Source organism: Falco peregrinus, chromosome 2 (genome assembly GCF_023634155.1).
Source record: "Falco peregrinus isolate bFalPer1 chromosome 2, bFalPer1.pri, whole genome shotgun sequence".
Classification (NCBI taxonomy): domain Eukaryota; kingdom Metazoa; phylum Chordata; class Aves; order Falconiformes; family Falconidae; genus Falco; species Falco peregrinus.
The window spans coordinates 24781914-24795529 of record NC_073722.1 but is presented as its reverse complement, the minus strand read 5'-3'; the positions used below and the strand labels follow the sequence as shown (position 1 = coordinate 24795529).

The 13616-nt window shown below is 50.3% G+C and overlaps 1 long non-coding RNA gene across 1 annotated transcript; it reads right to left on the bottom strand.

Annotated features, from left to right (window-relative positions):
- Positions 1-227: 227 nt before the first annotated feature.
- On the bottom strand, positions 228-11556 carry LOC129783971 (uncharacterized). Its single transcript, XR_008746185.1, has 2 exons — positions 10271-11556; positions 228-4750 (listed from the first exon to the last, which is right to left on the bottom strand). It is a non-coding gene; the product is annotated as an uncharacterized LOC129783971 (long non-coding RNA).
- Positions 11557-13616: the final 2060 nt, after the last annotated feature.

Sequence of the window (13616 nt, the reverse complement as noted above, 5' to 3'; positions counted from 1 at the left end):
TCAGCACCCCAGGAAAGCCAAAACCCTTGTGCCCGACCAGTCTGTTGGTCCCATTACAGGGACCCTTCACTGAGCAGTCCCGCTGGATCGGGGGGTGATTCGACTGCCTCGGTCAGGGAAACATGGCAACAGCATCAGGGAGACCCTCAGTGGGTCTGCCCGCTTTATTCAAGTATGTTACCTGCTGCCAGCAACTGCTAGCACCCACAGAAGACTCACACTAACAGTTTACAGAATAACACTCTTTATTAATATAATCATAACAAATTAGGGTTTGCGATTGCTGGTGATGGCGACTGTCTGCAAAAACAAGCTTGACGTGATATACAACCCAACTACATACAGCTAACCTGTAATCACTGATAACAGCCAGCGTGAGAGTTACTTAGCGCGCATAGAACAAAGTCCTTACCCAATAGCATCCCTATGGGGGGAGAAGACAAGTTCAGCCCATCAACCGATCCCAGAAGTTACAATGGAGTCTCCCCTAACTTCTCCCCTCATCTGTCCACCTTTTATACATCACAGCACATTGCATATGCATTATCATACATAGGACTGATTACAAGTTTCTCGCTTCCCATACAATCAGGGCACATCCCCAGGCAGCACTGCTGAGGGTCTCTGCTAACTCCGCACACTCTCCAAGCAGGGTTTGCCTCTTTCAGGGGGGCTATTTGAGTTGGAGGTTGCGATGTCCCGCTGCCACAATTACCTTTGTCCTATTTTCAACTCGTTTTCAGTTGATGTCAGTGGGTTGCAACACTTTATCGTCCTGCTTCCTCTCATAGCTAGAACTTTCCTCACTGGAAGGCTTCTTTCTGCATAACTTAGATAACAGTGTTCTTTTCACTATCTGTCCTTTGTTTCTCATCCCCCCAAGGCTGACTCCCTTGATTAGAAATCCCTTCATTCATAACAACTTCAGATTGACTCAGACTGACCTAGCTTTGCGAACACTGAATCACAGTTGGGTAATCTGGGAGCTTAGACAACAATTCCCCCCGTCTGGACTGATTTCAGTCCAGGACTGGTCCATTTCCATCACATTTAGGTGGAGCTTGAGTGACTCTGGTCATAGATATCGTTGTTACTGATTGCTATCACGTACCCAGTGAGGTGCAGGCAGGTAACTTTGGGGTGGAGGTGTGCGTTAGTATTGCAATGAGATTATTTCATCTAAGGAAAGTAATTTCACCACAATGGTCAGTTCAGCAATGGACATCATCTCATATATTCTTCATGTGAGAACTGCTATGAAGCTTACCAGACCGTCAGATTCCTCTTGCTGCAGGGAGCACGACAGAGCCTGGCTGCGGTGTCTCTGCTCCGCTCCACCCTCTGTCATTCCCGTCAGCATGTGCTGAGCTGGCAGGATGCACTGTCTGGGGAGCTGTGGTGATGTAGATTCCGTGCATGCCAGCCGTCCTGAAAGGCAGAGCTGTATTTTACTCTGAAAAAAGCTTTCTGTGATATTACGCTTCTATTAGGACCCAATTTTCTCTAATTCCCCCTCCGCAAGGTGATTTTCCCACCAGGCCAAATTTCCAACCCACTGCCTTGACAAGAGAAGTTCGTATCACTCAGTTTGGCTTCAGGTTTCAGCTAAACCTCTGTGTTCCGCCGAGAATTACGTTCACCAAGTAGGTTCTTGACAGTTTTAAGCCAGGCAAGTAAATCTGAAGTGCCTAGTTGAATTCGCATTCTTGTAGAGAGCACTAATACTAACACTTAGTACTAATACATAGGCAAGAGTATTTAAAAAATTCTATTTAAGCACCACTTGAGAGTCCTAAAAAGCTCTATTAATCAAAGTTCAATAGGCAACCTGTTAGGTAAATGGTGTGTTATTGGCAGGAACAACAGTTGTAAACTGGGCTGGTTTTCCACTTCTGGAACTGCTCGGGGAATGACAATACCTGAGAGGTATCTGTTCTAATGGGAAACTGCAACTTCAACTGCTCTCGCAACTTCCAGGTGCTGCCAGATGAGAGCTTGTTAAAACACTGCTGAAAAAATCCTGCAAGGCCCACACAGGTAGTTTTTCATGTGACAGAATTCAGGTGTTCATTCTCTTAAAACAGAAATATAATTATATAAATATTAAACAAAATATAAATATTACATAAGATATAATTTAAAACTCTAATAGTTTTTTAAAGTATTAGCGAGAGGTATCTGAAAAGACAATTTAAGCCTGCCATCGTTTGAATTGTCATTAAGGCAGAGAGATTCCAGCAGCTTTACCCAGTATCTTGGGAAGATGCCAACCGTCTAGATTCAAAATAGAAGTCCTTTTCCTTTTTGAGGTTGTAGAATGTACAAAGGAAGTTCAGGCTTAGGGAAACTGATCACACTTGCATGTATTATTCACTTCGGGTTTTCCCTGGTTTTCTGAAGGAAAGGTTGTGCCAAATGTCCGATCCCTCACATGGCAGGTGTCGCACGGACTGCGCCTTGTTCATTGCAGCAAAAAGGGGGGGGGAAAGCCTCTGTTTTAAATTTTGTGTGGAAGTCTCTCGGTTCAGAAGGCATTAAGATAAGGGAGCGCTGATGGTGGAGATGGAACCAGCACACCCAGCTGGGTTATTTAGCAACAGCCTGTGAAGTGTCAGCTTCTAGGTAAGGTGTCCTCTTAGGGAGGCCAAAGGGTGGGCAGAGGGGGCAGCCAGTGGCAGTAAGGACGGAGACAGCAAAGCAATCTCGGCTTTCCAGGACTGGGGGGTTGGAGTTACGTGGAAGACCCTGTGCAGGAAGGCAGTGCTTTAGAAGGATCAATCAGCAAAATCACATCGTATTATTCAGACAAATAAATTGCCATCTGCTAACCCACAGAAATACCTTCTCTTATTTATTATTTGTGTTTCAGGCTCTGAGTGTGAGGTCTTGTTGGACCGATTGAGTTTTAGGACCACATGACAGTGCTGATGTGGAAAGGAAATCCCCGTCCTTAGTTATGGGGTATATAATATAATGTATGGGGTATATAGTATTCTATGTTGTGGAGAATATAAACTCTTTCCTTCTTCATAGATGAAGATGATTCCCAGGCTGCTCTAGGAGAGCTTTCTTCCCTTTTAGTTACAGTATTTTTTCACACTAGCTAATATTTTATTTAAAAAAAAAACAAAACAAAACAAACAAACAAAAAACACCACCTGGGACAGAAGTGGAGATGTGATCCCTGTGATGCTGCTGAAGAAGCTGCAGTAGTTCAGGATGAGTAAGAGCTTTTTATCTTTGTCACTTGGTGTTCATTTTACAAGGGTAAATTTCTTTGGGGTACAATGCACAACATTTTAGCCAGTTACTTTTACTTCTGTTCCACATCATAAGTGAAGCGCAAAACCCCTTTGAAATTTGGTGGGTCATCAATCCAAATGTATGCACACGTAAAAGAACAGTGATTTACTCTGTAGGGATGAGTCACAGCTACTCCTTTCCCTCCTTGGAATGACTGCGTTGCATTGAACATGACGATTGCATGGGTATTCGTGAAATCAAAATTACAATAGTCCAACTAAATTAATTTCCTGTGTTTCATGGTACGCAGGTCCTGGACCCAGACACCAAAGGGTACAAGAGGAGCTCTTAGGTTCTAGTACCAATCCTAAATGACTTAACTATCTCTACAGAACTGAAGGCAAGGAAGAAACAGACATTCCTACACTCAGTTTGTCCCAAGCCATTGCTACGCTCCTGTAAGAGACAGGAGAGCACAGGCCACTTCCCACACGAGGGTGGCTCTGTGAGACAAGCCTCTTCATGTAGAAACTTGAACACATTTTAATAGCACCATTAAAGAAAAAAGAAATGTAAAACTTAAAATGGCAACTCACTGTCCTCCTTTTATTTCCTAGGAAACCTAGTGCACAGGGGAAGGTGAGCTGGAACAGCCTGGCCATGTAGCCCAGGTTGTTCTTGCTGTAGTCAAAAATGGACTACAAAAAAAGAATATACGAGCAAGGGACACATAAGATGACCGTCTGTCCCCTGGTAGCCTTCCCCCTCCACGGGCCATGTATTCACAACCCCTTACAAAATTCTGGGTAGTTACAGTTAACAGATCTGAAAATGCAGGGCCGAATTCTCTTCCCCCAGTGGTTTTTACATCAGGTACTCTCTGGGTGTGACATCAGTGCAGGTGGCTCAAGTTATTGCAGTGCCAGTTGAGGAGGCTTATGCTCCTGAGGAAAAGCAATCACTTTTTAATGTGTCATTGGCAACTAGTAACATTTAACATGCTTCCAGGCTCCCGTGACTTGGGAAGGAGGTACTGCTATAAATCACTGATAATTATACAGGAAAGCTGTTTAAAACTGAGGCGTGCTTTCTGAGCCTAAGTAAATGCATTTTGAAAGTCCTAAGTGTCTTGCTTAATCTCCTGTGTCACTTGCAGTGGCCGAGAATCTCTCAGCTGTTTCCAAGTCATTAGTGAAGAGGGGCTAAAAGCAAAGTAATCCGGACTCTCTTAGGAGAAACACGTAGGCAGATCACCCAGACCTCTGCAGGTAAATGCAGACGTGAAGCTTTCTCTCGCCTGAAATCCAAAGTATGCATGAAAAGCCAAAAGCATCTTTACAGGAGCCTTACCTTTGCTTGTTAGATGTTGGGGGAAAAAAACCCACGTAAGGCTACATCTCTCTCTTGGTGTCTTTCTGTGACCTTCCTCCAACTCTGAGCAAGGGGAATTTTCCTCCTGAAGGTGAGCCTGACATCACTGCAGTGGCTGTTCTTGATTTGGGGAGACCTGGAAGGATGCAAAGGCATGAAAACTGGTCCTTTCAGGACTTGGAGTGCAGAATGATGATGGATGAGGACAAAGGCTGGTTTTCCTGTTGCCTCACTCCCCTCTCTGCACTTGGATATTTCCTTCTGGTTAGAGACTAGATCCTAGCTGGGTGTTTTCCAGGAAGCAGTGGACAGTGGTGGCAGGAGTTAGAGACAAATTCGTGCCCCGAGGTGGAAAGCCTGCCACCAGCCTGGCTGGACTCACAGCTTCTTCCCTGGGGATGCCCTCATACCCTATGCCTTAGGTTCCTGCCATGCTTGAAAGAGATCTACATGCATGCATCCACTCACGCTGCCCCATACAGCAGCTGGCGAGAGGGATGCAGAAGACGAACAGTAAGCGCCTTGTTCCTTCCTCTCCCAGGCATTCACAAAGCAGGCCAGCCCATCGCTAACATTGCTCCAAATTCCTATTTAATGTCTCCCCCCAGCACACTCCATCGCTTGTGTGCATGGGACCCAACCCGCGGCCTGGGGAGCCCCGGCCCCGCTGGGGACTGTGGAATCAAAGGTCGGGCCCGTGGCTGCCCGGGGCCTCCGGGCCCAGCTCTTGCGCGGTGGTGCTGGGGCCCGGGCTTCTGGGGCCGGTCTTGGGGCTCCCGAGCAGAGCCGTGCCAGGGTGCAGGGGCCAGTTCGGGTCGGGGACAGCGAGTGAGTGCAGCGGCTCCAGGGCGCTGGGTTGGGGCAGGCACCAAGCCTGGGAAACGGAGACCCGGTCTGGTGAGTCCGGGCTCAGGAATGGGGGCTGAAGCCCCTGTGGGTCTGGGGCTCAAGGCTGGGCTTGTTGTGCCAGGTTCGGCACTCAGAAGCGGGGACAAAGAAGTCTTGTGTGCCAGAGGCTTGAAGCCAGGCTCATTGGGCCAGTGTTGGGTTTCAGAAACTAAGTCCTGTTTTGGGGTCAAACGCAGAAGCTACGCCCTGCATTTGGGGGGCTCAAAACAAGGCTCACATGGCCAGATTCTGGGCTCCAATGGGCACACAAGTCTTGTGTGTTTGGGCTCAGAAACAGGGACCAAGGCTGTTTTGGGGGCTTTAAGGCAGGCTCATTGGGCCAACTTTGGGGTGCAGGAACAGAGACGAAGTGCTGCATTTTGAGGGATTGAAGCCAGGCTCATTGGGCCAGGTTTAGAAACAGAGACACGTGCTGTGCCTTGGAGTCTTGGCACTCAGCTCATTTGGTCAATTTGCGGGTTCAGAGACTAAGTCCTGTGTTTTACTGTCTTGAAACCAGGGTCACTAAACCGGTTTTTGGGCTCACAAGGAGAGACCGAGTGCTGTGTCTGAGGGGCTTGAAGCAGAGCCTGAGCCCTGTGTGCCTGGGGCTTCAGACTGCGCTCGTGTGCCCAGCGCTGGAGCCAAGCACGTGGGCTCAGTCTGTCCCACGCTTTAGTGCTCAGGAACAGAGACCAGGTCCCATGTTTTGGGGGCAGGACAGGAGCCACTCTTGTCAGGGATGGGACTGGGCAGGAGTTGTCAGGGATGGGACTGGGCAGGAGATACAGCATGCGGGGCCCGTATGGCTGTTGCTAGTTCATGGTTTGAGCAGGGGCTGATCCTGTGGCTGAAATGGGGAGCTGCTGGGGAGTGCCAGCCCCATGAACCAAGCTGCAGCTGCTGCTCCTCTAGATGGGACCCCAGAGAATCAGTGCCAAAACCCGCTGTGAAAGTCACCAGGCCCTGGATGGGCACCCACAGGGGGTCCTGTGCCAGGGGGAGGGCAACAAACTGCTCTCCCCAGCTGGCCTGCATGCTTGCCCCAGGGCGGAGGCGTGGAGCAGGACCCAAGCCTGTCCATCCCGCACCCACTGAGGAGAGGGGCTGGCAGCCAAAGTGCACACCCACAAGAGGAAATGCTTGCTCAGCCACATTGGGGCACCCCAAACGTGGGTTCATCCAGGGTTCTCACACCCTTCCAAGGCTCAGGACCAGCATATTTGCCTCGTCACTGGCACCCACGCTGTGAACTGCTGACCACAGATAAACTTGGTGGAGCAGCTCTATTTCTGCAGCATTCATGCTAGTTCTCTGTTGATCCAGATGCCCCTGGAGTCCACCTTGCCAGAGCCGCTTCTCTGCAACACCAGCCAATGCCAGGAGGATTGCAAAGCCACATCAGAGAGGCCAGCACTACCTCGGATGTTCGAGGTGTCCTTTATCCCTCAGGGATAGCTCTCAGCTCCCACAAATCAAAGTCCGTGTGTCCAAGACCAGGCCATCCTTTGGCTGAGGTATCTGCTACAGCCCTAGGCCCCCAGCAATGTCACCGCAGCCACCACTGAAGTTCCCACTTGCCAGCAGCTCCTGAGCCTCAGCTGCTTCCCCTGAGCCGCGGTTGCCCCCATGCTGGCAGCCCTGCGAGCAAGCGGCTGTTGTGCCTGGCACACAGCAGAGCTCTGCGGAGCTGCCAGAGCACAGGCAGCACAGCAACCACAGCTCCTGCCGCTGGGAAACTTCAGGGCCAGCAGTCAGTGCAGTGTCTGCCCCGGTCACTCACGGGCTCCCAGCAAGAAACCAGTGACTGAGAGACTGTGGGGCCAGGCGTGTGGATGGAAAGGGCTTGGGGAGGGATGAGTGACAATAAAACACTCAGTTTTTGGGGAGGGAGAGAAAAGCACGGTAAAAAAACATGCAATGACTGCTGTGCAAAGTCAAAACTTTTTACCTTTAGTCTTCAGTTTTAACTTTACATCTTAACCTTAACACATGGCTAGCAAGCGCACACAGGAGACTGAGAACAGCTGCTTAAACATATCGGCAAGTAAACTGTGTTCACCAAAAGCTAAAGTATTAAACAAAAATGCATTTAACAACACCCTTGAACTCATCAGAAGCTGCTGCAGAAAGGCTGTTCTTGCTCAGGTGACCCAAAGAACTGCCAGAGCAGTTCTGGTCCTGGCCCTGCTGCCCCCAGCCATGCAGGTATCTAATTCCACCACCCCCAGCCCTGGCCTGCTGGGAAGCAGCTGCAGCTCTGGGGTTTTTGAAGGGAGAAACAAAACCCATTCTGCAAAGAAGCTGCTGACGCCTGAAGCTGGGAACAAGAAACTGGACGAACACCGGTAATGGAAGACTTTGGCATTCAGGTGCATCCAGGTCTTGGTGGCCGTCCTCCTGCTGCCTTTTATTTACCATGATTAGGGCAGTAAGGAGCTGCTTCCCCACTTTGGAGAGCCCTAGAAAGTTCTGACAGTCCATCTCTCATCCGCTCTGTGGATTTGGATGCTGAGACCGTGCCCCCAGGGAACGCCCCAACAGTGCAGCCCAAACCATCCCAGCCTGTCCAGGGCTGGAGATGGGCACAGCCCAGAACAATCAAGATCAAATGGCTCATATGGGGATCATGACAAACCCAGCAGTACTTGTGCGACACAGGGACCATAAAATCTGCCCCAGATGCCTGAACTCCACCCAAGGAGACCTCAGAGATGGCACCTGCAGCTGCACCGCCCTCCCCAAAGTCCCCATCCCCCAAGCCTGCACAGGCGGACACCAAGTGCAGCAAACAGGTTTGTGTTGCCAACAGGCAGCGTGAAGGGCCCTGTGCCCCAAAGTGGGGCAGGACATGCTGCCCACCCAACATACACATCACTGCCGACCCCCAGTAAGTGGTATGGAACAGGGACAGGCGTTTTGTCCCTGTCGGGAATCCCACCAGAGCCCAGATCCCCATGCTGACAGGCAGGCATAGTGACTCTCACACTGACGCAGAGGGGGTGAAGGGCGAGCAGTGCCCGCCTGTCCCACACCTTGTTCATGGTGTCACCCCAGGGGTACAACACATGAAACAAGGCCCCAGGGCGAGCACAGCATGGGAGATGGGGCTCGGTGATCCCTGGCACCCACAGCCAGGAACAAGCGCAGCCGCAGCTCCTGGGATGAGAAGCTGGGCACAAGCCCCCCACCCGCCACCATGGGGGCTCTTCACAGGGGATGTCACCCGCAGCCACCCTGCAGACCTTGTGCCCAGGGTTGCTCCCTGCGTGTCCTCCGGGCACAGGGTCCTGCACCCCCGGCTCAGCCCCGCGGGGCTGCCCAAGAGACAGGGCTGCCCACCCCTCCCGCCCAACTCGAGGGTCCCACCAGCCCCACTCTGCCCAGCCAGGCCCAACACCCCCTGCCCCAACCCCGCTGGGGCGCAGACACCCCCAGCCCGGGCGCCGCCTCAGACCCGGCCTGGGCCCGGCCGCCCCCAGCAGCCATCACCGGGCCCTGCCTGGGCCCAGCCCCCCCCTCAGCGTGGCCGGGCCAGGGGTGCACCGGGAGCACGGTGGGGCCCCCAGGTCGCTCGGACTTGGGCCCCGGAGCCCTGGGCACGGCAGGTCTCCTGCCCCCCAGCCAGGGCTCCCCCGCTCTCCTCAGGCCGGGGACCCCCTTCAGTCCCGGTGCCCCCTCCCCCCGTGCCGGCCGGCGCTGCTCCCGCGGAGGCGGCGCCCCTGGCGGCGGCGGGCGGCACTGCGCCGCCCTGCCCGTTGAGGCCTCGCAGCAGCGAGCAGCCGTCGCAGCGCCTCCGAGGACGAGCCGATGGCGAGGCGGGCGGGAGCAGCCCCTGCCGGGGCGCCGCCTAGCGGCGGGGGCGCATCCCCACAAGCAGCCCCGCGGGGCGGGGGCGGGCCTGGCGCTCTAACCTTTAATTTGATAAGTAATTCTGCTTCTAGAATGTGAGTAGCGCCTTCTCTGGCTCTGCCTGGCCCCGCGTAGCCCACCAAGGCCCAGAAGGCAGGGGCCGTGCTCCCTGCGCCTTCCCCAGGCCCTGCTGCAGGCCTGCTCCCGCAAGGCCTGTGGTGCTCCGCGCCGGCAGTGGGAAGGCGGCGAGGGAAGGGAGCACACGCTGTCCTGTGGAAGGTGCTCGGGCACCTTGCCACCCAAAAATGTGCTGACTGTTGGCCTCTCATAGCATCCACCTGGCCCGTGCAGACCCCTTCCCAGACAGGGCCCGACTGCTTGTTGTTGAGCACAAGAGCAGAATAAGGGCTGGTGTTTCAGACGGGACGGCCTTTAGCTAACCGCTGCCTGACGGAGGGACCTCTAAGGTTGCTAGTTGTTGTTGAGGCTGTTCATTTTTGTGTCTGGGTACCTGTTTTCAATGCACGTTACTTGCAGAAGGGGTAACATACAGCAGCAAGATGGAGGAAGAAAAAAAAATGTGACATTTTGTGACACTTGGGAGCGGAGAGCAGAGATCCAAGCTTCCACTTCTCTCCAAGCAGAGCAAGCTGTCAGGACAAAGCAGGCTTCGCTGGGAAGGAGATCTGAGGACACACTAATCCAACCCCACAGATCATTAATAACATCCAAGGCAGTCAACAACACTACACTGCCTGTGTCTGCTACAGGGACAACAGGGGAGCCAGCAAGAATTTGCAGAGAAAACAAGTGCCGTACCTGGAGTCAGGTACTGTGAGGAAATAATTTCAGGGCTGCCCAGAGGACCTGGAAGCCCAATTGCTGTTAGTTTTGGCGAAAAATGAGTAACTCTCACCCTAAAGCAATGGTGTAGCAGCAGAAAGAGACTCAGAGAAGTCAGTTTTGTACTAAGGGAGAACAAGTTACATATTCTTTGGAGACAGATGTGTCCATCCTGCAAATAAAAGAACACTGACAGAAGAAACAATCTACAGATTGGTGTCAGTCTGCCCCCAGGAAGGTTAAACATAGAAATGAACCCAAAAGACAGGTTTGCAATTGTAGCAAGTTTCAGCGTAGTATGTGGTCATTCCCTTCTAAGCCACAGTAAGTCAGTAAAACATCTTTCATAGTAAGAAATTAAGGGAGGAATGAATGCACGCCTAAAATCCATCCCAGCTGGATTTCCAGCAGCAGCTGTCCTCCCTTATCTGCTCAGACTGAAGCCCAGCTGTTTTTTTTTAAGATACTGTGTTTAGAAATGTGCTCAGAAGCATCCAGGACTTACCTGCACCTCTGATGTAGTCTCCCTTTAAGCTGAAATGCAGTTTTCAAGGCTGTCCAGCGTAACATCATATTTGAGTAACAAAGTCAAATGCTGAAGGTCTTAAGTATCTCAGATGAACTTTCTCTGCTGTTCTGCAGACATGCTACATCTGACATCCTAAACGCATGTATATCTGCACTGCTGAGCCCACCTAAGCTTCTGAACTTTGCTTCTAGAAGTAATGCTCCCCTCATTTCTTTTCGATCCTAAAAAAGTCCATACTCCCCAGACAACAACACGGTCATCCCAGGCCCATTTTCCTCCCAACCCTGAGCAACCCATCTGACTCAAAATAAATCTCCAGTTACAGCTAATGTCCCTAGCTATAGAAAATTACTGTAGCCAAAAATAATTTCTTTTGAATTCTTGTCTAACGAAAGATGGAGAGAAAGCGCAGCTATGTGAAATCAGAGGGGAAAAGAGTATGAAATGTAAAAGCTGGCCAGTTTAGGTTTTGAAATTTCACTCAAGAAACATTTCCCAGTGTTGGCTCTATTCTTGCCTGCACAGGTCAGAGCTTATATTTGCTCACACCATGTCAGGATGGCTGTCTGGTAATCTCACTGGCTTCACTGAGAGTTCAGGATTCGCAAAGGAAGCATTTTTTCAAGATGAAAAAAATCCCATATTAAGAATATTTGGGGGTGTGTAGAGGAATGAAGCTGGGTTAATTAACATTGATAATATACAGCTGTGGGCTGGCTTGGGGTGGGTTGGCTGATGTGGATAAGGTGCAGCTGTGACTGTTGAGTGGTTCCTGCTAAGTAGTTAAATAGCTCTAAGGACTGTATGAAGGGCAGCCAATGGAGAGAATTGTGGAAGAAGCAGAGGGAGGGTGTGGGTGCCGGTGCCCTAGAGGTAGGAGAGGCAAGAAGTAGGGTGGGCTTGCCTGAAGAGTATGGAGAACAGCAGGAACAGTAGATGAACTGTTGAAACCTTGTGGGGCATTGGTGGCTGTGCCAGGGCAAGGTGTGCTAACTACTTATTGAAGTTAATCTGGTATGTGATGGTAAAAGCCTTGTTGCAGCTGGCTAGTTTTGATAGAGCTGCAACAGGGGTGCTTTTTGCTTATGCTTTTTCCATTTAAAATGCTTTCTGTATTCCTACCTAAATGTGTTCATTGCCACCTTACACCCAAGAGGTACCCTTTCAACACTTTCTTGTAGCTGAACATGCCGGGGGGGGGTGTCCCGGTATTTACTTCTGAGGTTCAAGAACAGTGAAAAAGGAGATCCTGCCTCAGCATGTGCTGTGTGGGCTACACAATGGGGAGCTCTGTGTAGCTTCTGTCTTACAAAGGGTATCCTCTTCCAGTCCTTCAGCAGCATCTCTGTGAATTCGTTTTAAATTAACTTTTCCTGAAGGTGTGGGCTTTGACTAATAGAGATTATTCCAGGTGAAGGCTCTCTAATACTCCAGGGAACTTTAAAAACCACCACCTCCATCAGAAGTACTTCATGTTGTGCTGTCCTATGATCCCACGAAGTTACTAACTCACTTGTACTTTCCTTGGGTTAATGAAGCCAGAGCTTCCTTCTTCCCTGATATTTCTTTCTGATGAGATCCCAGCCTTAACAACCAGAAATCATTGCTGCAGCATAAATCATGGCCTTACACTTAGTATGAAGTTTGATACCATTTTTTTTTTTCCTTACCTGCCAAGGACTTTCTACCCTCTCAGCCAGTCCTCACGCAGTATGTTATGATGGCACACATGCCACTAACACTGTGCCTGAGAGGACACACAGGTGCTTTATTTGAAGATAAAAACAAAAGCACTCACCCTGAGCTTTTGTTTTGGGAGCTATTGATCCATTATAGAGGAGAGGGGATCATTACCCTCTGAGCCTGTCACAAGCATCTACAATGACATCCTATGTGACAGCAGTGTCACAGTCTGCTTCAGGACCTACAAGAAAAAAAGCAGGTCTATAACCGCAATCCCAAGTATAGTTCATCTCCAGCACAGCTACTTCCCCTTTAACAACTAAAAGGCTTTTAAATTAGGAGAAGAAATTAGGCCACAAGATAGCCCCACAATGCACCCATACTTTGTGAGCCATTCTGAGGAAAAGAAAGCAAATATTCACACCATCACATCCGTGAGCAACTCAGCCAGGACACAAATGTGAATCCTGCTCTGCTGGTTGAATACTCCCATGCCCAAGGCAGCAGTACATCGTGGTGTATGCACACACACAAAAACAGTGCTTCCAGCTGAACAGGAACATTTCAATACTTTCCTGGCAGAAAAGGCTTCTTTTCTGAAACACAAGAATGAGGTGTTTCAAATTTCAGATTATTTTTTTCCTTTGTCAGGCCAGATGGGACTGTTACAAGCGTATGAGGCGTATAACAAAATACACATACCTAATCTAAGTGTGAGATTGATGCTCCTATCCCTGTACAGAATCCACAGAGACCTCCTTGCCTCTGCTACAGCCATCTGTGCTGCTGGCTGAAAATCATGCCAGCCTGGTACTCCGGACGGGTCTGGGATCTGGAAAAGCTGAAACCGTTTCTCCCTTGTCTCTCTGTCTCCATACTTATTATTTGAAATGGGTCTTTCTACTTTCAGCTTGTTGATTGATTTGAAAGTAGGCAGACTGAAGTAGGTAAATCAGGTAGTAACAGTTCAGTTCATAGTCTGTGTCCATCAATTGTTTTCCTACTTGAGGAACAAAAAAAACCAGGACTGACCTCACCACATAGTCAGATCTAATGATATGGTTCAGAAAGACCACTGCATGTACGGTAACTGCTAACAGCACATGTACCACACACGCTTCTCACTGCTCACCCTCACTGTGTGTCACTCCAGAGAAGATGCTTTGACATCTCCTAAACCGAGATGATGTTTCTGCCTCACTCTGAA